Source organism: Furipterus horrens, unplaced genomic scaffold (genome assembly GCF_987537825.1).
Source record: "Furipterus horrens unplaced genomic scaffold, mFurHor1.1.pri manual_scaffold_4, whole genome shotgun sequence".
Taxonomy (NCBI): domain Eukaryota; kingdom Metazoa; phylum Chordata; class Mammalia; order Chiroptera; family Furipteridae; genus Furipterus; species Furipterus horrens.
In genome coordinates this window covers 39153577-39176627 of record NW_028327174.1, presented here as the reverse complement: position 1 = coordinate 39176627, position 23051 = coordinate 39153577, and the positions used below count along the sequence as shown (strand labels likewise).

At 41.4% G+C, this 23051-nt stretch overlaps 1 pseudogene; it reads right to left on the bottom strand.

Moving 5' to 3' along the window:
* Positions 1-676: 676 nt before the first annotated feature.
* LOC150011550 (large ribosomal subunit protein eL31-like) lies at positions 677-2446 on the bottom strand (annotated as a pseudogene).
* Positions 2447-23051: the final 20605 nt, after the last annotated feature.

Below are 23051 nucleotides of genomic sequence, written 5' to 3'. Positions count from 1 at the left end.
GAAATATAAGCCAGCCACAAAGTGATTAGCTGGCAATAAATGCAATTCAAATGACTAATGTCACTATTGCTTTTGGGATCAACACACTGATTAGGCCTGTAACAGCGATTGCTTGACCGACTTCAGATGCTATATTCCTGCAAATCCCCATTACTCTCTTTCTTGCTGTGTACAAATATGGAGAGAATCAGATACACTGAGGTGGAGAAAGGGGACTAGACACTTGGAAGGGAAAGGTATTACTTTCTTAGCAACTCTTATGTAGAATCAGTAATATCAAAATAAAGACAATTTTTCAGTCACCAAGGATAATCACCAATATAATGAATAACCCTGGCATTTTTTTCTTTTATTTTTAACATTGATAAAAGCACCAACATCTGTTGAATATTCATACCAGGAGCCTCTACATACTAAGGATGGTACTTTCCAATAAGCCAGTTTTGAGCATGATCTGAGAGAATAAAATATTTCATTAACTACTGTGCAGTACATTTGTTTTTCATTTCTTAAGAAACATGTTTCTCACAAAATCATGTTTAATAAAGCAATTTTTATTTTTATTGTTTCACTGGAGTTAAGCTCAAAGTGTTCGACTACATATCACCAATGAATCACACTCTATTTATTTATTTATATATTTTACTGCTTTACAACTTTATTTGACAATCAGCAGTTAGTTCTTATCCACATGAGTTATTTGTAGATTTTTGAAAATGGTCACAGGTATGTAGGTAACCAATGTCTAGATCTTGTTTGGTGAATCTTCATCCTCATCACCTTTTCTAGACAACCACATCTGGATACAGTATGGGAAATTCCTCGTTCCTTTGTCCCAGACAGCTTTGTTGAGCCTGGTGTCAACACATACATCTGGAGTTCTCAAATCCTTCATGGCAAATTTCTGAATCTCTTTGAGTGCCCAAGGGACACGCTTCTTCTTCTTCTTCTTTTTTAAAGTATATTTTATTGATTATGTTGTTACAGTAGTTCCAATTTTCCCCCTTTGCTCCCCTCTTCCCAGTACCCCCCTTCCCTCCAGCAGTCCCACCCCCCTTAGTTCATGTCCATGGGTCCTGCATATAAGTTCTTTGGTTTCACCCTTTCCATGCTTCCTGGACTTATATGTCTATTTCCTTTGCAAAATTTGGAAAGTTTTCCTCCATTACTTTTTCCTATAAGTTTTCAATTTCTTGCTCTTCCTCTTCTCCTTCTGGCACCCCTATGATTCAGACGTTGGCACATTTAAAGTTGTCCCAGAGCTTCCCAAGCCTATCCTCATTTTTTTAAATTCTTGTTTCCTCATTCTGTACTGGTTGACTGTTTTTTTTTTCTTCCTTATGTTCCAAATCATTGATTTGAACCCTGGCTTTCTTCCCTTCACCATTGGTTTTGTGTGGATTTTTCATTCGTTTCACTTAGCATAGCCTTCACTTCTCTTATGCATTTGCCATACTCAAGCATATCTGTCAAGCTGGTGAGGATCTTTATCACCAGTGTTTTGAGTTCTGCATCTGTTAGGTTGGCTATCTCCTTGTCTCTTAGTTCTCCTACTGGAACCTTGATTCATTCCCTCTTTTGGGCCATCCTTCTCTGTCTCCTCATGTTGACAGGCTCCTGTGTTTGTTTGCCTGTGTGTCTTAGGTAGAGCTGTTGCTCCTGTTAGGTTGTAAGGGGTGGAGCCTTAGGGATTCATCAGTACGGGGTGACCTGTTTTACCATGCTGTGGTGCTGTATGTAGAGGAGGGGTCTGAGAGGGAACAATGCCACTTGCCCAGCACCCACCTTTTTTCCAGGCACTTCTCCCACTTCTGTATGAAACTGGTGCCTCTCTAGCTGTTGCCCTGGCTGTGGATGGGTTTGCAGATGTTCTAGAACTGTGGGGGCCCTTTAAACAAGCAGACTCGCTGAGAGACCAGCAGTTTCTGCCTCCGCCCCAACCCCCACCTGTTTGCACATTCAGAAGCAATGAGGCTTTATTTTCCCTGGTGCTGGGACCGTGAACTGCTCGGTCTGGTCAGGAGCTGGGAACGCTCCCCAGGTGTTCCTCCTGACTTTTTAAAATGTGTAACTGTGCTTTCTGCTGGCTTGCCACTGCCGCTGCTGCTGCCACTACCACACCATGTCATCTCCACCCTGGCTCCACCCCTCCTGCCTGTCTGGATGGATATTTCTTCTTTATATCTTTGTTTATTGGACTTCCATGCAGTTTGATTTTCTGGAACTTCTGGTTGTTTCTAGTTTTGAGGTAGTTCTATTCCTTCTTAGTTGTGGAGGGAGACACAGCATCTCTGTCTATGCCTCCATCTTGGCTGAAAGTTGGGACACGCTTCTTGAAACCCGCTCCATGGATATGCTTGTGAATGTTGGTGATATATTCTCTGGTAACTACCTCATTGATGGTAGAATGGCCCTTCTTCTTGCTGCCCTTCTTTGTGGGAGCCATTATGTTGGGCCCAAGTTGGAAAGAAGCCACACTCCCTTTATATCCTTATTCCAAGTGACTTAAAGTCTGCCTTTCTTTTTTGTTTGAACCTGACAGAAAATATATTCTGAGAATAAAAAATAAAGTACTAAAATATTTCCTTTCATCCTATATTTTTTGAAGTAAAAAGCACACATCCTGGTAGAACTTTAGAAAACAGAGCCTCCATATCTAAGTGAAATATATTATTCTATGACATATATACCTACTGGGTATGTGTTTCATGCATCTATACAAATGGCACTGTATTAGATAACTCAACCAAATGTGGGTCACCCTGTGGGCACAGAATCCTCCTGAAAAGGCTTCTATTGAGCTCCTAGTATTCAACTGACTATGGACCTTGCTTTATTGTACTTTCATATATTTTATTTGTCAAGTCTCCACATTTTGAAGGTCGAATATAGTTCTTATCTGAAATCTTCAGAGATGGTAACCCTGTGAGCCACTGCAGCAATGGGCTTTGCCTAAGAATGAGATGAAGCCACAGCTATCAGCATGCCTGATAGACTGCAGCCCAGTGGGAGGTGTGAGGGAGCATCAGAACCCTTCACCTGGAAAAATATAAATACAGGGTGGGCAATAGTAAGTTTACAGTTGTGAGTACATGAAACAGAGTTTATTCATGTATTATTGATTATTATATTATTTGTATTAAAACTGGAAACCTACCTTTTCTCACTCCTATATATACATGTTTTTAAAAGCCTTAAGTCCCAAACATGACAATAAAGTGCCTTCTCATTTTACTCTTAATCTAACATGACCTGGTAAGGCTCTTGAATGTCTCCATTGAACTCTTTCTCAAGCAGTGGGAGACTTAGATATTTCCATAAATACAACAATAATAATTCACAGGAACACATGATGTGAGAACTGACCAGTATATTTTTGACAATCTACTCCCATTTGTCTGCATATATGTATTCAATTGGATGTCACTTTGTTACATAAACTATAGCAATGGAAACTTTTGCAGGGAAACTCTATGAGTCAGAAGCAAGGTAGGGTTACCACACACAGAATAGAATTGAACACTAAGCCATAAAACTCAGAATCCAAGGTCTATACTGCATCCAAGGAAATGTTCATTGTCACAAGAAACCCCCCCCTGCCCCCCACTGGGAGGGGTGAGTGAAATAGACAAGGACCTGACAAGCCCAATAGAGAGACACCCACATGGTGTGTGGTGCTTACCTGAGGGCCGGTCTGTAGTGGCAGATAGCTTCCCTGTTCGGACCGTGGTCCTTTAGGAAGTTGGTGGACATGTAGTGAGCCTTGGTGTTGTAGGACAGAGTTTGAACTCCAGATCTAAAATTAATAAATTAAAAAAAAAAAAGAGCAACAAAGATTACTCCTTGGAAGTGTCATCAGTTTTCTTCACGTTTTACTCAGCTTCATGAACGTGTATTAGAAATGGTTATCTCTTTCTAAGTTAGGACTTTCAATATTTGTGAATTATATGAGATACTAAATATACCTACATGGGAAGTGATGAAGAAGGAAGGTGTGCACAGCCAAACAAACAGGCTACCTGCATATGAACAAAATGCCCTTAGCATGTAAACCTAAGGGTTTGTATGTGCCAGAGTCACACACACCTGGACCCTGGTCATAGCTCTGTCATCTTACCTGAGACATCTCTGGGATCATAGCAGGGCTCATTTCTAGACCTGAGGGGCACATCATATAATGAGGGTCACACTCTCAATTACCAGGCCAACCTGGCTTTCCTAATTTAGGGTGCAGGGGGCAGAAGATGCCATGTCACTGGGCCTGCACAGCTGCAAAGCTAGGCCCTACAGGGAACAATCACAGACACTCGTCCTACTGGGAAGAGCCTGGTATTAGGAAACCCTTTTTCGTTTTTCACCTATCCATCTGAAAGGGGGCAGACTTTTTAATCAAAGAGATTTGAGGAAATAGCCTCCATTATCTCTGAGAGCACAATAGAGAGCCAAAGGAAGAAAAGATTAAACCGTTTTCATAAAAGGAGAATAACCGCAAACCACAACCTCCTCTGTAAAATGTGAGATCATATATAATGTGTGATGCCCCTGTCCTCTCTGCCTTCTTTCCCTTTATTCTTTCCTGCTGGTTTCTGTCAATGTGGGAAACCATGCCATTGGTGTGTGCAAGATACTCTCCTACTCCCTCCCTGCCTGTAGAATTACCCCTTCCTCCTTTCTACATACAGCTCTCAGGGGTGCCTGTTGGAAGGAAAACACATTCCAGACCCAGGGGTATGCATGGGGGCTGTGAAATTCCTTAATTACTCAATAATGGTGGGTTGTAAAGTCGTGCTTGTTTGAGATAATTATCACATGCCTGGCCTGGCCAGAATGCACTGTGTGTTCAAAATGCACTTGGAGTTCCAAGTAAATGGAGAGAAAGGAAAAGGTCTAAAGCTGTGTGTAGCCCAGAACAGACTCATGAGTAGGGGAAAATTCCAGAAGTGACGTGGTCTGGACAAATTAATTTTCAAGCATTTGAAAATCTGAGTAATTTCATACACATGCGGCATCTACTATGTGCTAAGCGCTGTGCTGGGTGCTGCGGACAGTCAGAACTGCTGCTGTCAAGGAGCTTACAGAATGGTGAGAACTCTGGGCAGTCACACTATGGCTTGTTACAGTGGTTTTTGAGGTGCCGTGGGAGCAGAGAAGAGGAGGCTTATCCCACCCAGACCAGGGGGGACCAGGGAAAGCTTCCAGAGGCAGTGACAGCTAAGCTGAGACTTTAAGAATAGATCTCAATTAGCTTTTAGAGGGGAAGGGGGCTGGGGAAGGAGGGGCAGAATGTCCTGAGCAGAGGGCAAGCAGAAAAGAGAACGTAGGGCTTTGGTGGATTGCAAGGAATTCACTGTGGCTGAACCTTAGAAGGCTGGGTCTGGGGGTGAAGAGACCTGAGAGGGCTTGGGGCCACATTAGAGTTGGGATTTATTTGAACTGCAGTATGAGTCAGTGGAATGTTTTAAACAGAGGGGTCGGAAAATTTTCTGTCAAGGGCCAGAGAGTAAGTATTTTCTTGGGGGAGCCATTCAATCTGTGTTGTAGCATGAAAGTGGCTATCGAGAACACATGAACGAGTAGGCGTGGCTGTTTCCACAGACCTTTACTTACAAAAGTAGGTGGAGGACTAGATTTGACCCAAAGACTGCAGTTTGTCAACACCTGGTCTGAAGTGTTAATTTTTAAGTTGTAGTGAGATCCAGTCCTTTAGGAGCCCATCAACTGTCTCCCAGTAAACAGACAACTGGGCATCCTATGTGGCAGGGGATCTGCCCCCAGGCCTAGTCTCTCCTCCTGATCGAGGCCATGAGTTCTTAACTGTGGTCCATGGCCACTCATAAGCAAGTTTTAGAGCATCCAGAAACTGTATATTAAAAAAAAAAAATTATTACATTTTCCCCTGTATTTTGAAGACTCTGGAGGAAAAATGGGTTTAAAAGTTTAAAAGTTATGTCTGTTGTTGTCTTAATCAAAACACATACCAGGTAACAGGGGCTCCACCCAGGTGTGGATGGGGGTCCTTCCTCTCTCCAGGTTTGGACATCAGACAGCTTATTTTTTATAGGCATGAAAGAAAATTCCTCACAGTGTATTGTGAATATTTCTCTTTGCTTACACTGGGCCTAGTCTAGATTGAAAAATACAAACACAAAAGATCGTGTGTTCTTTAGCTTTTAAATCAAATGCTCAAATTCTGCCTCTCCTCTTACTAGTTGAATCAACTTGTGTAGATCACTCTCTCTCGCCAGGTCTTGGAGTACTTAGTGTAAAATGGGATTGTAAAGAATGAGTTAGTGTGTAAGCCATTGAGCACACCATTGCAGTATATGGAAACCCCAGGGACACAGGGGCTGGGTTCTTGTGCTTCTCGTGTGTAAGGTTCTTGCCAGCAGACACAGTGGGGGGACCTGTTATCTGTGTCATCCTGAAAATGTATCAGTCAGTAGGATCTCTTTTGTGTAAAGAAGTTCATTTGGAAAAGGCTGGAACTTGACCATAATTTGGATTTTCTCCCAGATAAAGGCCTATGCTAAGGTGTTCTGTGGGTTTGCTTCTATCCCTGCCAAGCAAAGCCATCACACGTAATTAGAGAGGCCTCGGTGAAGCCATATGTCCTAGGAATGGTTGAGTGGGTTTTATAGTTTGGAATAGAGGAGAAAATGGAATCAGGGCCTGTTTCAAAATGTCACCTTCACCCAGACTGTTGACATTTCCTCTAATTTTGTGGAGTGGATCATGTTGAGATGGTCAGTTCTATAGGACTATCCTGGCACCCACTGTAGGTGCCAATCTCAAGACCAGGGTGTTACCTGTGCTTCTGACCAACTATGTGTTGGAGTTTCACACAACTCCCTCCTTGAGTTTAATTAATTTGCTATAGCAGCTCACAGAACTCAGGAAAACATTTCACTTACTATTCACCAGTTTATTATAGAAGAATATAACTCAGTAACAGCCAGATGGAAGAGATGCATAGGGCAAGGCACAAGGGAAATACCCTGGAGCTTCTGTGCTCTCTCCAGGTGTTCAAAAGTCACCTCATTGACATAATAGAAGACACCTTTATCCTTCTCATCACTTAGGAAATTACAAGGGGTTTAGGAGCTCATGCCAGGACCTGGGATAAAGATTGAACATATACTTTTTATTATAAATCACAATATCACAGGGAATTGCTCTGGGAATTGAATGAGACCCAAAAGCAAAGGCTTTCATAGGCCCCAACACAGTATTACTTAGTATGTTAAAAAATAAAAGACATGCATGCCCAGCTGAATGCTTATTTCCTATCAAGAAAGTCAAATGGTCAGTTTTAAATTCACATGATATTTGTCTTTTTTTTGGCATCCCAGAATCTGTTCCCTCTTTGTAGCTACACCTGACTTCCTATTGGGAGATGCCCTCTCTGCCTACTGTGTGCATTCTCGGTGAGACTCAGCGTTCTCTGTTCTTCCCATCATAGAGTTCTCCAAAGAGCTCCTTTGGACAAGCCAGTCATGTCACTAACCTGGTTGGGAAGAGGGCATGTGGGCTGAAATCAAGCTCAGCTAATGAGATTCTTTCTACTAGGACTTTGACATAAAGAGAGACAAAATCATCATTTGTCTCGGTGACTATTCTCAGAGCTCACCATCCAGCTCCTGCATTACTTTGCTAGGGTTGCCGTAAAATACCACGGACTGAGTGGCTTACACAATAGACATTTATTTTCTCACAGTTCTGGAGGCTAGAAGTCCATATCATGGTGTTAGCAGATTCCGTTTCCTCTGAGGCCTTTCTCCCAGGCTTGCAGATGGCCACCTTCTCGATGCGTCCTCACCTGGTCTTTCTGTGTAAGTGCAGCCCTGGTGTCTGGCCTAATCTCCTCTTCTTATAAGGATACCAGTGAGATTGGATTAGAGTCTCCCTAATGTCCTCATTTTAACTTAATCAACTCTTAAAAAACCCAAATACAGTCACATTCTAAGATGTTGGGGATTATAGGTTGTTTTTTTGGGGGGGGCACAATTTAGCTCATAACTTCTCCCATTTTTTGTTTGCTACAAGCCATCTTTCTCAACATTTCCTTAAATTCTGTGAGTTCCCCCAACCCTTGCAATATATTCTTATTCTTATTTAAGTCATCCAGAGTCAGTTTTTCTCTGCTGCTAATGCATGCCCAGTGTAATGTAGACTGACAGGCATCCCCATGGGCTTATGTAAACCTTGATGTGGTGGAGCAGTTTGACACAGAAAGGTTCAGTCATTAAGAACATTTTCTTCTTGTCTAAAGTTTGTTGAATTAAAATCTCCCTTTAGTGGCAGCTGGTGATAGAAACATTGATGAGAATGGAATGATTGGGATGAACTGATGAGAGACTTGTAACTGAAATTACCAACAAATTTTAATTATTCAAAAATTCCACTTACAAATTAATTTTGTCATTTACCTGTATTAGTGATGAAAACTGCCTTTCCAAAAAATTTGAATGAAATTTTACGCACTTTGTAATAGACACAACTCTTTCTTCTGAAGCAATAGGCAAGGAAGATGAAAAGAGGGCTGTGAAAGAGAGAGATGTTGAGAGCACTCATTCTACATGACCTTTGTCTTCTTGTGGAATGAAGATGGCACTTGTGAACTCTACTCACGGTCCTTTTGGTACCTCACATGCTCATTACACTGAGGGATCAAAGTCATCCACAGAATGAGGTGATAGGGGGTGAGGAACAACTTTACAGTGAATCCTGGGAGACAGGGATGTGCTATGAGCCATGAACTAGAGATGAGCAAGTTTCAGTTACCACACAGCTGAGGACATTGTGGCTTTTATATTTTATGTAAAGAATTAAAAAATAGGTTTATTAATTTTAGAGAGAGTAGAAGGGAGAGAGAGAGAGAGAGAGAGAGAGAGAGAGAGAGAGAGAGAGAGAGAGAGAGAGAGACATTGGTTGGTTGTGTGCTGTACATGCCCCAATCAGGGATCAAACCCCCAACTTTCTGGTGAAGGGGACGATGCTCCAACCAACTGAGCCACACTGCCAAGGTTGTGGCATTTTAACAGGAGAAGGAACATAGATTAGAGGACTCTTTTCAAGCTTGGGAAATAGTGAATTAAACAAGGAAAACCAAGAAAGACTGGTAAATGGTAACAAATGGGATACGGGGCACATATCTAAAATGACCAATCACTGGGTAACAGCTGAAAGAAAAGCAAGAGAAAACAGGCTGATAGAATTGGCCAACTGGGTCTTCATGAGCACAGACAACTGATGTAGCAACCCGGCAATCTGTTGGAGTTGGGGGTAGTTCAAATAGTGTTGAGGTGTACAGAGACACCAAGTGAAGGCCCCTGTTGCTAGGTGAGTGGAGAAGCCGAAATCCCATTACACACAACTAACACTCCGGAATATTCTTTAAAAATATATTGCGTGTCTCTTTCTTCTTTCTGCGTGCATACCTTTGCCAATTGCTTGACTGAACAATAAACTAAGGCTTATCAGTTTCATTCTGTTTATAACTGGTTTTACAGCCCAGATAATCATTAATACTGTTTTCATCTGAATTCACAGACTAAAAAAACCTTCTTATAAGCCTTTTCTTCATAAAGTCATTTTAGAACCAGTCCATGTTAGATTTCATATAATATCATTTGAAAAAACTAAAGACCTCAGTTATACTACATCTTATATTCAGAGCTCTACTAAACTAAATTTTTCTCTCTCCCTTCTTCCCTCCTTACCTCCCTCTGTTCATTTCTTCCTTGTTCTTTCTCCCTCCCTCTCTCTCTTCCTTTCTTGTTAGATTTTAGAGAGAGGGGAAAGTAAGAAGAGAGGGAGAGAAACATTGAAGTGAGAAAGAAATACCAATCAATTGTCTTTTGAACATGCCCTGACCTGGGACCGAACCCACAATCCAGGCATGTGCCCTGACCAGGAATTGAATCAGCAACCTTTTGGTTTGTGGGATAATACCCAGCCAACTGAGCCATACTAGCCAGAGCTAAACTAAGTTTTCTTGATTAACAAATATTACCAGACCCACACTGCCTTTTGTTTGGAAATAGATATGTAAACAAAGAAATAGATGGAAACAGATTCACTTTGATCTCTCCAGTCAAGGGACTTCCTTGACAGCCAAATTCCATTCTATCTCAGAGTAGACACACTGAAGGTGGTGGCCCCACATGGATTTAGCTGAGACTAGAGCTTGCTTAGTCTATGCATGAAAGATGCAGTAGCCCATGTGGGAAAACAGGGTGGGGAAGTAGGACCACTTTGGGGGTGCAATGGAGTCCCCCCTGAGCATTCTATCCTATATAATTAACTATCATAAAGAACTACTTTTTTTCTTGAGAAACATTCATGTGTGAGTTCTTTAAAGGGCAGTACTAGGGAGTTTGCTAGTTCTTCATTATTGCAAAGTAGCATGAGTTTTGTCTCATGCACTCTAACTGCCCTGGATTTCCACAGCTCAGGCTGTAGATGTTTGGACAAAGATGTGGTGGCAAATGATTGTCGCTAAAATCCTAAATACATTCCAGTCATGATGTCACATTTAATTGTCAAACTTCCAACCTGAGGTAAGCCACTGTAAACTAGAGTGAATGAGTGCAAATGTGAGCTCGTGCAAACTTCTCAATGGCTGTTTTTAAAGCTGAGGTAATAAGCACCTTACCTCCACAAGGACACTAAAGGACTGACCCTCTGAAACTATCGGTGTTGGTGACAGAGGGCAGGTCTCAGAAAGATGACATCATAAGCAGTAATGACCTGGCATGTAAAGGACTCTCTCAGCCACCACAAAGCCCACCCTGAAGAAGAGATTGCTGGCTGGAATGAACGGGAAAACCAGGAACAATAAGCCCACTAAAACTGCCTTGTGCTTTAGTCTCTGAAACACACAATAGTGAAGGACAAATTAATTTTGGGTTAATTCCATCTCTGTCAGCATTTAACCATCTCTTTCATTTTCAAGTTATCGTTGAAGGAAGGAATAAACTAGACCAATGAAAACCTCTTGATCAGTGTGCTAAATTCATCAGAGAAAGCCCTCAGGCTAACACCTCTGCATGTCTAAATAATCACCCATACCCAGACACACATTTGCCACCCAGAAACATCTGGTATTTGCATAACATGATCAGTGGCCATTACTGCTTGTTCAGAGCTAGCTCTACAGCAACCCTGCTTCTTAGTTCTGTCTCCCTTCAGAATGTCTGTCTCCCCCTCCACCCTCCAACTCATTTCTAGGGAGCAAAGCAGCTGGGTAGAATCAAGTTCACCGAGATATCATGGAAAATTACACTGGGGAACACAATTTTCATTGACTTAGATCTGACACTTGTTTTTGACTAGCTCTTGGCATCTGAATAAAAAAATGACCTCAGTTTTTCTCTATCACATCAACTTTTTAAGGGACAAGATACCCTCTCTCTGTCCCCCAAATCATACAAAATGTACATACAAAGGAAAGTAAAGAAAAAAATTACCTGAATATACTGTTTATTTAGAGTTATTTTATTCATATAAAAGCTATATATTGTTACTGTAAGTCAAATTGTGTACAAGTAGTAAAGTTCTGCTACCAAACATATATATTAAGGTATTTTATCTTTTCAAACCACAGGCTAGGAAAGGCCAAAATGAGGTACTTGAAACAGTCTCCTTCAGGTGGCAAAGCTTTTACAAATTGCTGCATGAGACCTGGTTTTATGTGCAGAGGTGGGAATATAATGTTCTTTCTGTCAACAAGTGGCTCATGTAGAATGTTTGGATCATGAGGTTGGAGGTCAAATCTTGGAGGCCAATTTGGCTCCACCCAAAGCTTCTCATGAGCTCTGCTGTTCCATGTACACAGAAAACAGGGATACTTGGTGTATCCGTGTTGCTGACCAAGAAAGAAGCAGACCATTTTAAGGTCAACACAGATAATCCAATTGTGCTTGTGATATTGCAGCAGATCAATGACTCTCTTTATGTCTTATATTCTTCACAAAAACAAACTGAATGGCCAGTTGCGACTGCACCAAATAAATGACCATTGTGGAGGACACACTTCAAGCTCTGCTTTGAGCTGTTGATGAACAGTCGCCATTCAGTTGCGTTCTAGATTGGAATTCCCAATTCCTCCACTAAACGATGTATGTTATGGCAATACACAAAGCCACCGTCACTTCGAAAGTACTGCAGAAATGGATACCTCCACTCCTTTTTCAAGCAAGTTTTTCTCGTGCAGTCTTCATGCTAGGAGTTCTGAAGCCTTTTTGGATAGTCCCAACTCTCATGTCAAATCATTCAGCTCATGCTGATCAAATTCCTTATAGACCAAGTCATCTTCAATTTCAAAATCTTCATCATTGCTGTCACTTAGTTCTTCACCACACTCCCGTTTTTCGAAAGAGGGTAGTTCAGTGAAAACTGGCACTGGGATTTCAGCTGAATAAGGCACTGGGCGTATAGGGATACTCTATTTTACATTTATTTTTCTTGTTCTATCCTGGTGTTTTCACTATATAAAAGTAACAGTTACTTGAATGATCTCTGAGCTCTCACCAAACCTTAGGTATACCAAATGGCAATTTATCACGTGTTACCTTCGTCCACAACCGTAAACTCTCAACACACTGGTTGCACACCTTGTGAGGGGCCCAAGACTTATCTTGATCACCAAGTTTTACTTTAAAATATGCAAAATAGGCTTGCCTGACAAATGCACTGATGTTTTTCCTTTGACAGGGAATGGTGAAACTGCCACAGATAGAACAAAATGAATCATGGTTGTTTAGGCACTTAGGATGAGAAATAGCTGAGGCAGACATGATCTGAAGGAAAAAAAATAAGTATGTATGTAAATAAAAAAATAAATTCTGCTAACTCCTTGTATACAGACAAGAACTCAGACTACACTACAGAATATGATTCACTATATAGAGCGGCATACAACCCCTCACCACACTGTCTCATGGGTAACTGAATAGCCTAGACAAGTATGAACCTGTCGCTGGTCTCCAAAGTTGTCCTCCACCCCTCCCCACTCGAGGGAGTTTGCTCTCAGCCAATAGGAGAGCACTAGTGCTTTTGTAGATCCAGACTTGATCCAGCCTAGAGTGGTTGCATTAAGATAAGCTGTACAGAAAAAACTTGACATGATAGAAGAAAACTAACTGCAGTTTTGAAATCAGCATGCCTATTTAAGTCTAAAACAGCTGGAAAATTGAACTCAATAGAGATTATGTTAAACATTGTTCCCCTGTGTTATTGTTCTCTAAGAAAGAGAATGAATTTAAATAACAACTACCACCACCAAAGCCCACCAGGAGAAGCAAAACTTGGCATAAAGGAAATAAATTGCAAGTGGTAAAATTTGGTGCCAATTAGAGAGATCATTTGAACTGAGGAGTTTTTTAAACCTCTCAAATTTCGCCGGTAAGCAAGTATTGGTTCCATGAACTTTTTTGGAATCAAAATTATTGCAAAGATTAATTAAACCAAGAAAGCATCCTCTTATATTGTATGTATTAATTTATGAAGCTTTCCTGCCATTTACAAGCAACAGAAATTTTGCATTTATTACTAATGATATTCTGAAATGGCCACTGTAAAAGTAGTTTTTATTTTCATGTGGAGATAAGGGTGAGAGTCTTCCTCCAGAAGACCGATGTGCAAGTTGAAAGCTCACAACATCGTGTGTTCGTTGGGTTCTTCAGGCTCAAGGCACAGCCTTTATTTCCTTCATGGCAATCCTTGTGGTTGAAGTGACATTTATCTGTGCTTCTAATGTCTATCTTCCTCTTAGACTGTAAGGTGGTCAGTTTTGCTCACTGGCACATGATTTGTGCCTAGCTCAGTGCTTGGCACTTAGTGGGTGCTCAGAAATATTTGTTGAATAAATCACTGAGTAAATGTACTCGGCCAGAGAGAAAACTGGGTGGGCAAAGGGGAGAGGGTAGGGAGGACATCCTGGTGTAGGTGACAATCTGGGTTTGAGAAAGGAATAAATGCTTATGAGGCAGAGAATGCTGAGGGAGAGGTCAAGGCTAAGGGCTTTCCAGGCAGAGGGTACAAAATTTACAAGGCAGGAAGGTGTCAAATGCCATACTATATGTTTAGGAGCCATTCTGTACTTCCAGAATGTAAAGGGCAGTGAAAGACTGGTAGGTAATAAGATAAGACATGTGTGCACAAGAGACATCCTGAGAGTTGGCTATAACCTGCCTCAGATTGACCTTTATCTAGAGGCAGTGGAGGGTTACTGAAGGGTCCCCCATGTGTAGAAAGTACAACCTCAGATCAGTCATTGATGTCCAGACTCAAATCACAGCTCTGCCACTAATACACCATTGGTCCCATTGGGTAGGCATATTAATCTTTCCATCTTCAAGATGCCTCAACTATAAATGATACAAGAGAGGCTTAGGGCTCAGAGCTCAGTCCAGTGGGGCTGGGTTCCAAAGGTCCCTGTAGTTCTCAAAGTTGGTGTCATTTGAATTGTTACCATGTGATGTGAGGCCACTGGGGGGCTGGTGAAGAGAAAGTGGAGATTCCACAGTGTTCACTTTGACATGTGGAGGCCACCGTTCCGTATTTCTAGTGGGGAGTGCTGATCTGCAAAGGTAGGAAGCAGGCCTTTGTTTCTCTTTATTTTCAAATATCCCACTTACCACCAGCACAGAATATCTAATTTCCATGCAGATAATTTTGAAGACAATAATATTCACTAATGATTCTTCAATCTAAACTTGAATTGTCCATACTGTTTGTTCTTCCTCCACTCCAATCAGCTCATATAGATTTCAAATATCTAAGATATGTCTTTAAACTACAAGTGACTATGCCAAGCAGAAAATTGGGACGTTAGGCAAAATTTTTTCACTGGAACATGTCTAAATTTCATAGGACGAGAAAAACTGTGGGGATCTTGGAGATCACAGACATGACAAAATTTGCTGAAATAAGCTTTTCAGCCTAATAGGTTTAGATGAAACTCAGAAAGTCTAAGGCACTAGAAAGAAGGACTTTGAGACATTTTCCAAAGGAAGTGCTTCAATTTTTAAAGAGACTAATTTAATTTTTAGAAAGAGCCCAATGGAAACTGACTTTCTCCTACTTATAAAAGGAATAGAGATTAGAATTAAAGTACTTAATAATGCAGCTACTAACAGCATAGATATTTTATCCATGCTCAACTGTGTGACTTCAGGAAAATTACTTTTTTGTGCTTTAACCAAATGATCAGTCAAAAATAAAGGTGTTGCTATCTAACCTACCTCATAACAAACCTATTAAAACAGAAAGTGAGATATTAATATATTTCCCATGGCAGCTATTACTGGACTTTGAGGATACAGGGAAGTCTCCTTCTGAGCTGCAAAGAGAAATTCTTTCTCTCAACACTCCGCTAAGAGCCTCCAAGGTGACTGAATGCAGGCTCAGATTGTCACTCAGCTGCCATCAGCAGAGCCTCACATCTGTCCAAGCAGCTAATGGAAGAGCCAGTTTTCCTCAATGCTATAAATGACCTCAGAGGAATCCCAGGTCTGGGACAGAAGTGTAACAGAAGCTCCTGGCTGTTCCTTCCTCTTTCCACTCCTAGGTCAGCTTCCAGAGCATGGTGCACAGCTGAGGAAACAAAGATCCACGCAGGACACAGACATATCACAGACATACCAATGCCCCAAAGTGGAGCAAGAGAATCTGGGGATAGTCTTAAGTTAAGAAAAGTTAATAGCTGATTCTGAAAAGCCAAATCACTTCTGCCACATCTCCTAAGGATTTTGCATTTGGCTTTGCCTCCAATTTAGGATTAAATCACCACAACATCAAACTGCAGAGGGACAGGTCTCCCATGACAAAGCAATGGCCATAACTACATATCAGCTGTAGACGTGGACAGATGACACACACAGCTTTTCTTTCCTCTGAAAGCAACAAGACAGAGCTGAGCTGGGACAGAAAACGGTTGTTTCAGGACCTCAACGTGTGGCTGCCAGACCACACTCTTCTTGGCTTAAACTGGTGATTCGTTTCATGACTTTCATAAGCTCTGAAACTCACTGATGAAATTTAATGAAGAAATGAAGTAGCTGGGAGGAAAAAGTAGATTTATGCACCCCATTCTTCTCCCAGCCCATTCGAAACTTGTTATTCTAAGGCCAAACTTGCTTCCCAAGAGGCGCCAATGATGGACCAGTGGAGGCAGATTAAAATCGATGTGTTTATAAAATTACAAGACATAATCTCTCATTCTTGTACCCCTTGTTATTTATTGGTTGTCACCTAGAAAGTGGCGCTTTTGCACTGTAATCTGAGATCAATAAAGAAAAGAAACCAAATATAATCTCCAGAGTTTCACCCATTTGGAGAAGATTCAAATATTTTAGAGCTGCATGTCTTGAAGGTAGTCAAATGTTCATCATACTTTATCAAACAAATATGATGAGAGACCTCTGGCTCACCTCATGACATATAACAGCAACAATAAATCCAGTAAGCTTCTATTTCAGCAGCTAAAAATAAGAAGAATTTACTTTGCATTATAGCTTCTGGAGGAGCTCCTATTAATATAGATCTAATTCCTGCTATTGGTGCTGCATTACGTGCAAAGCAAAATATCTTCTGTCCTCTTTGGACAGAACCCAATTTCCTATTTCTGAGACGTATGGAGATAAAAGTATGATGGATTATTTTGTGTTTTAAGAGGTGTTTAAAACTCTCCTTTCACAGATAACTCACTTAAAAGAATAGTTCACTTCCCCCATAATTAAATGTACATTCAAACAGCCTTCTTCCATAATTTAAAAGGGCAATTGTAATTGACTAATAAAATGTAGCAATGGATAAAAAAGGAAGTCCAGTGTTTAAAAAAGGCACCGGCTACCTGTATTGCTATGAATTCAGCAGTCATTCACATATACATTCATCAACACATGGAAGATGCATCCATTAAGGGGCTGCGTTCCATAAAATGCAATCAGCTTAAAATTTTAAAGTATATCCAAGAAAGGGGAAATTACAGAGTTTATAAATGATCCACATGAGGCTTAAAAATGTGGTAAAGACATTGTAAGAACTCAGACCAATGATCACTAATTGGGAGTTATTTTTTCCTAGAAAATTCCTTTAAGATAATAAAAACAAATGTGTTTGGCTAAAAGCAAAGAGTAAAACTGATTTGCTAGCAACATTTGCCATTAAATTGTTACCAACAAAAGATCTTGTTAAATAAGGTCCTGTGTCTGTCTATATATAGTATCTGTATGTAGATGATTAAAATCCACTTGCCAAATTTATTAATGCTGAAGGGATTGTAATAGATTCGAATAACTAGAATTTTCTAATGATTTCAGGAAGGCTGACATTAAAATTATTCTCTCATTGGATCACTTTTTAAGACAAAATACAAGAGTCTTGTTGTTGGAAATTAACCTAAGACAATTTGGCTGCTTGAAGATTGTCAGGTTCTTTGTAAACACCGGTCATCCTTGGTGTTTAGAGCCAGATGGGGTGTAACATTGACAGCAGGTTTTGGATAAAATGCAGCTGGAAGTACAAACATTTATCAGCAAGCAAGTACAAAAACAGTTTTCACCATCTGCTTGTAAGCTCAGGGAAGTCCCCGCTCAGTCTTGTGACTCTCCCACCTCATCTTTCAGGGAAAGCTCTCTCTGAGGGCAATGGAAGAATAATCTGAGACAGAGCATCCCAACTTCTAGTAAGGCCAGGCTCAGAGCTGTTGTGGAGTGCAGAGACACAGGACCAAACAGAGCCTGGGTTCTAGCTCTGTAAAGCTGCTTGGGTATCAGTTTTAGACCTTTTTCATTAAGTGATGATGGTGTCCATCCACTCTTCCTACTCAATCATCTGGTCACCACTCATTTCACCAGTATAAAATTATTTTCTAACAACCTCTTACTGAAGAATAAACACCTGGCATGGATTTTGACAATGTTGGAAAAACATGTGGAGTCTGCCCAAGTTCATGGATTCCTGAGTATAGATAGTACTTTAAATGCTAACTACCTACCTCTAAAACAAACATTAAAGGTAACCTCACAGTGCAGGCAAAACAATGTTGATACAAATGCATTTTTAAAGTGAATTGTCACATAGATAACGTAATGCCTCATTCTGTGTTTTTGTCCTTCCCTATGTACATGCTTGCCTCTTTTTAAATCAATGGTCAACCAGGTGAACAGATAATTTTCCTCCCAAGAGATTCACACTTACTGTTGGCTGGTTAGAGATGCTCTATAACTTAAAAATAAAAAAGTTCCAAAGGAATCCTTATTTAGGTGGTGGTGTTAAAGGATAACTGTGAAGATTTGTTTGGTGGTTGTTATTCTTGAAGGTAGGGATAACACAAGAAAGAAAAACTTTAAATAGTACCCTGAAGGGGCCATTAGAGGTCTGTACAATTTATCCATCCACTTTTATATGTCTAAATCAACACTTCTCACATGCTCTGAAATGTATTTTATGACAGAATCCCTACTTTGAGCGAATGCTCTTAGTATCCTGTATAATGCTGGAATGCACTTGGAGAATAGCTGGTCTTTGAGACAGAATGAGTTGAAAGAAAAAGTTTCCCATTAAGAAGAGGTTTCCACATAAAGCCTTTTTAAAGGAACCATCTCAGTATCAGACAAAGCTTTCTTGTATCTGAAATGCATCATTCTTGCAATTTTTTAATGGCTTATTTTTTACTGTAATTTTTCATTACCATTCGTTGCCCTTATACCCTCTTCTGCTTCCCCTCCCCCCACAATCATCTCACTGTTGTCCATGTTCATGAGTCCTTTTCCTTTTTTGCTCTATCCCTCCACCCCTTATCCCCCACCCCTCCCAGAGCTGTCAGGCTGCTTCCTGCAATTTTTAAACCCATTTCCTGCTCTTCTGTTCTCAGTGGAGGTGAAAGCAGCAGGTCACCATTTTCATGGTAAGAAAAAATTTCTTCTTCATTTAGACAACCGCATCACAACATCCACTGACTACCTCAGCTGCAACAGCAATGACTCCAGTTTACTAAGTAAAGCTTAGGTTTTAATCTCTAACAAGGAATAATCATCTCTGTGGCTCTGCTTGGAATGCCATGGTGCTTAGTGACTACTATAGAGTCACATGGGAGTTAAGTTCTAAAATCAGAATACAAAGCAAAAATCATTCATAGTCAAGATTACTTTTGAAAATCCTCTAGAAAGGGTTCATGTTGGAGAACGATGTACCATATCTCAAGAAGCCAAACGAATGGCTGGTTCTTCAATTGAGCACTAAAATAAGACTCATGTAAAGATGTCATGTTACACGAAAAACGCATATCTTTAAACGCTGGAATCCCATTCACCACAGCAAGATCCTCACACCATGAGGCTCACGGGAACTGAGATTGCCTGAGAGAACAAATCATCCCTCTCATCTTTGGCTCTCTCCTGGACCTACGATTCCTGAAGGCAATAGCCACGAATTTACCTGTACTCCTTAAGTTGCTACTCTCTTTTCTTTTTTCTGTTGTTTTGATTGTTGTTTTTAAATTTTTTTTTACTGATCCAGTATAATGAATTTGCATGATGATACCTAGGCAACATAAGTTTTAGTCAAATTGAAAAAATAAATATATAAATGTAACAGGGTGCAGAGTGAGGGTCCCCAGAGAAATTCCCCACAGCCCATGGTTGGGGAAAGGGAGAGCGGATGATATGGCTTAAGATAATTTGCATTACAAAAGGCAAGTTAATAGCTGTGCTGCCACCCAGGCAAAATGTGGACATGATTTTTTTTTTTTTCAGATTTAATGTGTTTTATTGATAAAAATATTACATTTGTGCCAATTTCCCTTCCCTCTGCTTCCCTCCACCCGGTGGCCCCCCTCCCTCCAGTTGTCCCCCCCTTTTAGATTATGTCCATTAGTTGTGCATACAGTTCCTCCCAACCTCTCTCCGTCTATTCCATTCCCTCCTACCTTGATCCCCAATTCCTATATCATCTCCCTCACTTTCCCCATTCCCCCTCCCTGTTGACCTCCCCCCAATATGCTTCCCGTACCCACAGTTCCTTTTCCACTCTCGTTGCCTATTTAGTTTGCCTTTGTTTCATCTCCCTAGCTTCTGTTTTTTTAAACCAGTCCCTTTAACATCTCATATAACAGTGGTTTGGATCTAATGAACTCTTTCAGTTTTATTTTGTCCTGGAAACACTTTCTCTGTCCTTCTATTCTGAATGACAATTTCGCTGGATAGAGTATTCGTGGTTGTAGGTTTTGGATTTTCATTACTTTGAATATTTCTTGCCAGTCCCTTCTTGCCTGTAGGGTCTCCCTTGAGAAGTCAGCTGATAGTCTAATTGGGACCCCTTTGTACATAATTCTTTTCTTCTCTCTTGCTGCTTTTAAGATTCTCTCTTTATCCTTAATTTTTGACATTTTGATTATAATGTGTCTTGGAGTGGTTCTCCCTGGGTCCAGTCTCTTGGGAACTCTCCTTGCTTCCTGGACCTGCAAGTCTATTCCCTTCCCCAAGTCTGGGAAGTTCTCCTTTATTATATTTTCACTCAATTTTTCAAGTTCTAGTTCATCTTCCTCATTCTCTGGCAAACCAATGATTCTTATGTTGGGCCTTTTATAGCTGTCCCAGAGGTTTCTGATCCTCTCATTGTTGCTTCCCATTTCCTCTCGCTGCATTGGTTGACTGCTTGTTCCTTCTCCATATTCCAGTTTGTTGAAATGAACTCTGGATTTTTTCTCACCTTCTATCTCGTATGCGGTTTTGTTCCTTTCGTTATGAAATTTTTTCGCTTCTTTCTTATCTTTTTCCTGCTCTTTTGTGAATTCTGTAAGCCACCTGATAACAATGGCCCAGAACTGAGCCTCTGACAGGTTTCTTATCTGTTCATCTGTCAGGTTCTCTATCTGCTGCCTGGTGAGTTGTGTCACCGGTATTTCTATAGTTGCCTGCCTCATTTTGACAGATGCGTTTTGTTTTCTTGGGCCGGCTGTCGGGGGCAGTGCCTGTGTACGCGTCACAAGTCAGCGACCGGCGCCTGTCTGCGACCTATTTCGCAGCCCTGTGGTGCTTTCTTTCTTTGGGGGCGGGGGTCCAAGATGGATTCACACAGTTATTCAGCTAGGAGATCGGGATCCGTCCTCCCGCCCCCCTGGGCCTCACTGTTCAAGGCGATGCGGTGGCCGCTCTCCCCAGCGCTGGGGTCGCGCACTGCCAGGGGCTTGACTGCCGCCGGGATTTTTCGCCGCCCCGCCGCTCCGCAAACAGCTTTGCCCTCTTTAACTCTTACCTGCCCAAATGGCACCGCTGGTTTATAACTTCATATGTTGGACTTCCGTGTAGTTTTATTTTCTGGAATTTCTAGTTATCCTTTGTTTTGAAGTAGTTGTATTCCTCTCTAGTTGTAGAGGGAGACCTAGCGTGTCCGTCTAAGCCTCCATCTTGGCCGGAAGTCTCCAAAATGTGGACATGATTTGACAAGCATTCAGGGACTTGTGTAGTGGGGGGACAAGGGGGAGGGGAAGCTTGCAGAATCTGTGCAGGAGCCAGAGAGATGGAGGGAGTGTGTCACTTAGAACTCTTGTCCTGACTAAAGAAGGCAGCTGAAAGAAGGTAAAAATATACAAGGGAACCAGCAAAAGTAGCTCATTTTAGGAGGGGCTGGATATGAGGTCATGTAAGAAGCTCCGGGTCAGCATTTAAAAGAAGGGAGGACAGAGAGAAAGAGGAGAGCTGTGAGGAAGGAGCCATGAAGTAGGGGATTCGGCCACGAGGTCTGAGAGAGGAAGCAGCAAGCAGCTATGCAGTGTGTAGTCGGGATCCCGCCAGGCGGCGTGCTGCAGTGAAGTAGAAGGGAGTTCGCCATGTGGTCTGTAGTGAGGAAGGCAGCCGTGCAGGCTGAGGAGGAGGTGTAAGGAGAGAGCTGATGGTGCTGTGTGGGGACCCGCTGAACCAGGTGCGGATGCATGGGAGATGCCTGGAAAGCTGAACTGTGACCAGGAATGTAGACTTCTGCTTCTCTGAAGGACGCACGGAGAAGCCACTCTCTCGGTACGTGTGCCTCCTGGGACTCCACCATGATCCAATGTAACACGCATGGCACATGTTTTGTTGGACCACTACGTGGAGGCTGAGGACAGCGCACCCCAGATCCTGAAGGAGAGAGCTGCTGCGAGAGGATGGCGACTCTGAAACCCACAGGTGTAGTTCCAGAGGGAATGGAGACCTGTTTGCACAGCTGGCTTAAGAACAGATAAGGATATGGGGAACTTCTGGGCATGGTTTTGGCTTATAGCCTTTGGGGGAGCAAGGGAAGGGCTGCGTCTCATGGGAGAGGAGGGCTCTGAGCAGGAGTGCTTCCAGCCCCTCTGAGGTTGAAATCCTGTAAGTAAAAATCTGTTTCCTTCAACACTAACTGTTGGGTCATGCATCAAGATGACATGTGGATGGGCCCTATTTGCTTGGTTACATAAATACATCTATACATATGTACATGTAAGTGCATACATACTTATTTTTAAAAGTTGACTATATGTATAAAGTCCAAGGCAGGGTAAATTTGTTCAATTTTGTTTTATTTCATTTTCATAAAACTTATTTTGTTTCACTTCAATAAATGTTTAGTAAACACCCACCATATGCAAAGAACGAAGGGACTGTTCAGCAGAAAGCTGAACATGACATTATTCTGCTCCTAAAGACTTCAAAGTTGATCTAGGTGGCAGCAAATAAAGTTACACTCCAAGTAAGGCTATGTTAAATATAATTGGACAAAATTAGCTTAGTTATCTTAAAAGTCCATTCCCATCCTTGGCAATGGTTCGCTCAGTCAAGCAGGGCCGCTCATCATTCTTTCAGTCAAAAAATTTAAATGCAGTGCCTCACGTGTGTCAGACACTGTTCTAGGCTCTCTGGGACACATCAATGAGGCAAACAGAGAAAAAGTCCCTTTATCTATGGAGCTGACATTCTGATCAGGATGGGGAGTGTGGTTTCAAGAGACGTGACAAACAAATAAGTAAATTATGTAGCATATTAAAAATCTGGTAAGTATTATAGGAAGAAAAGCAGGACTATAGG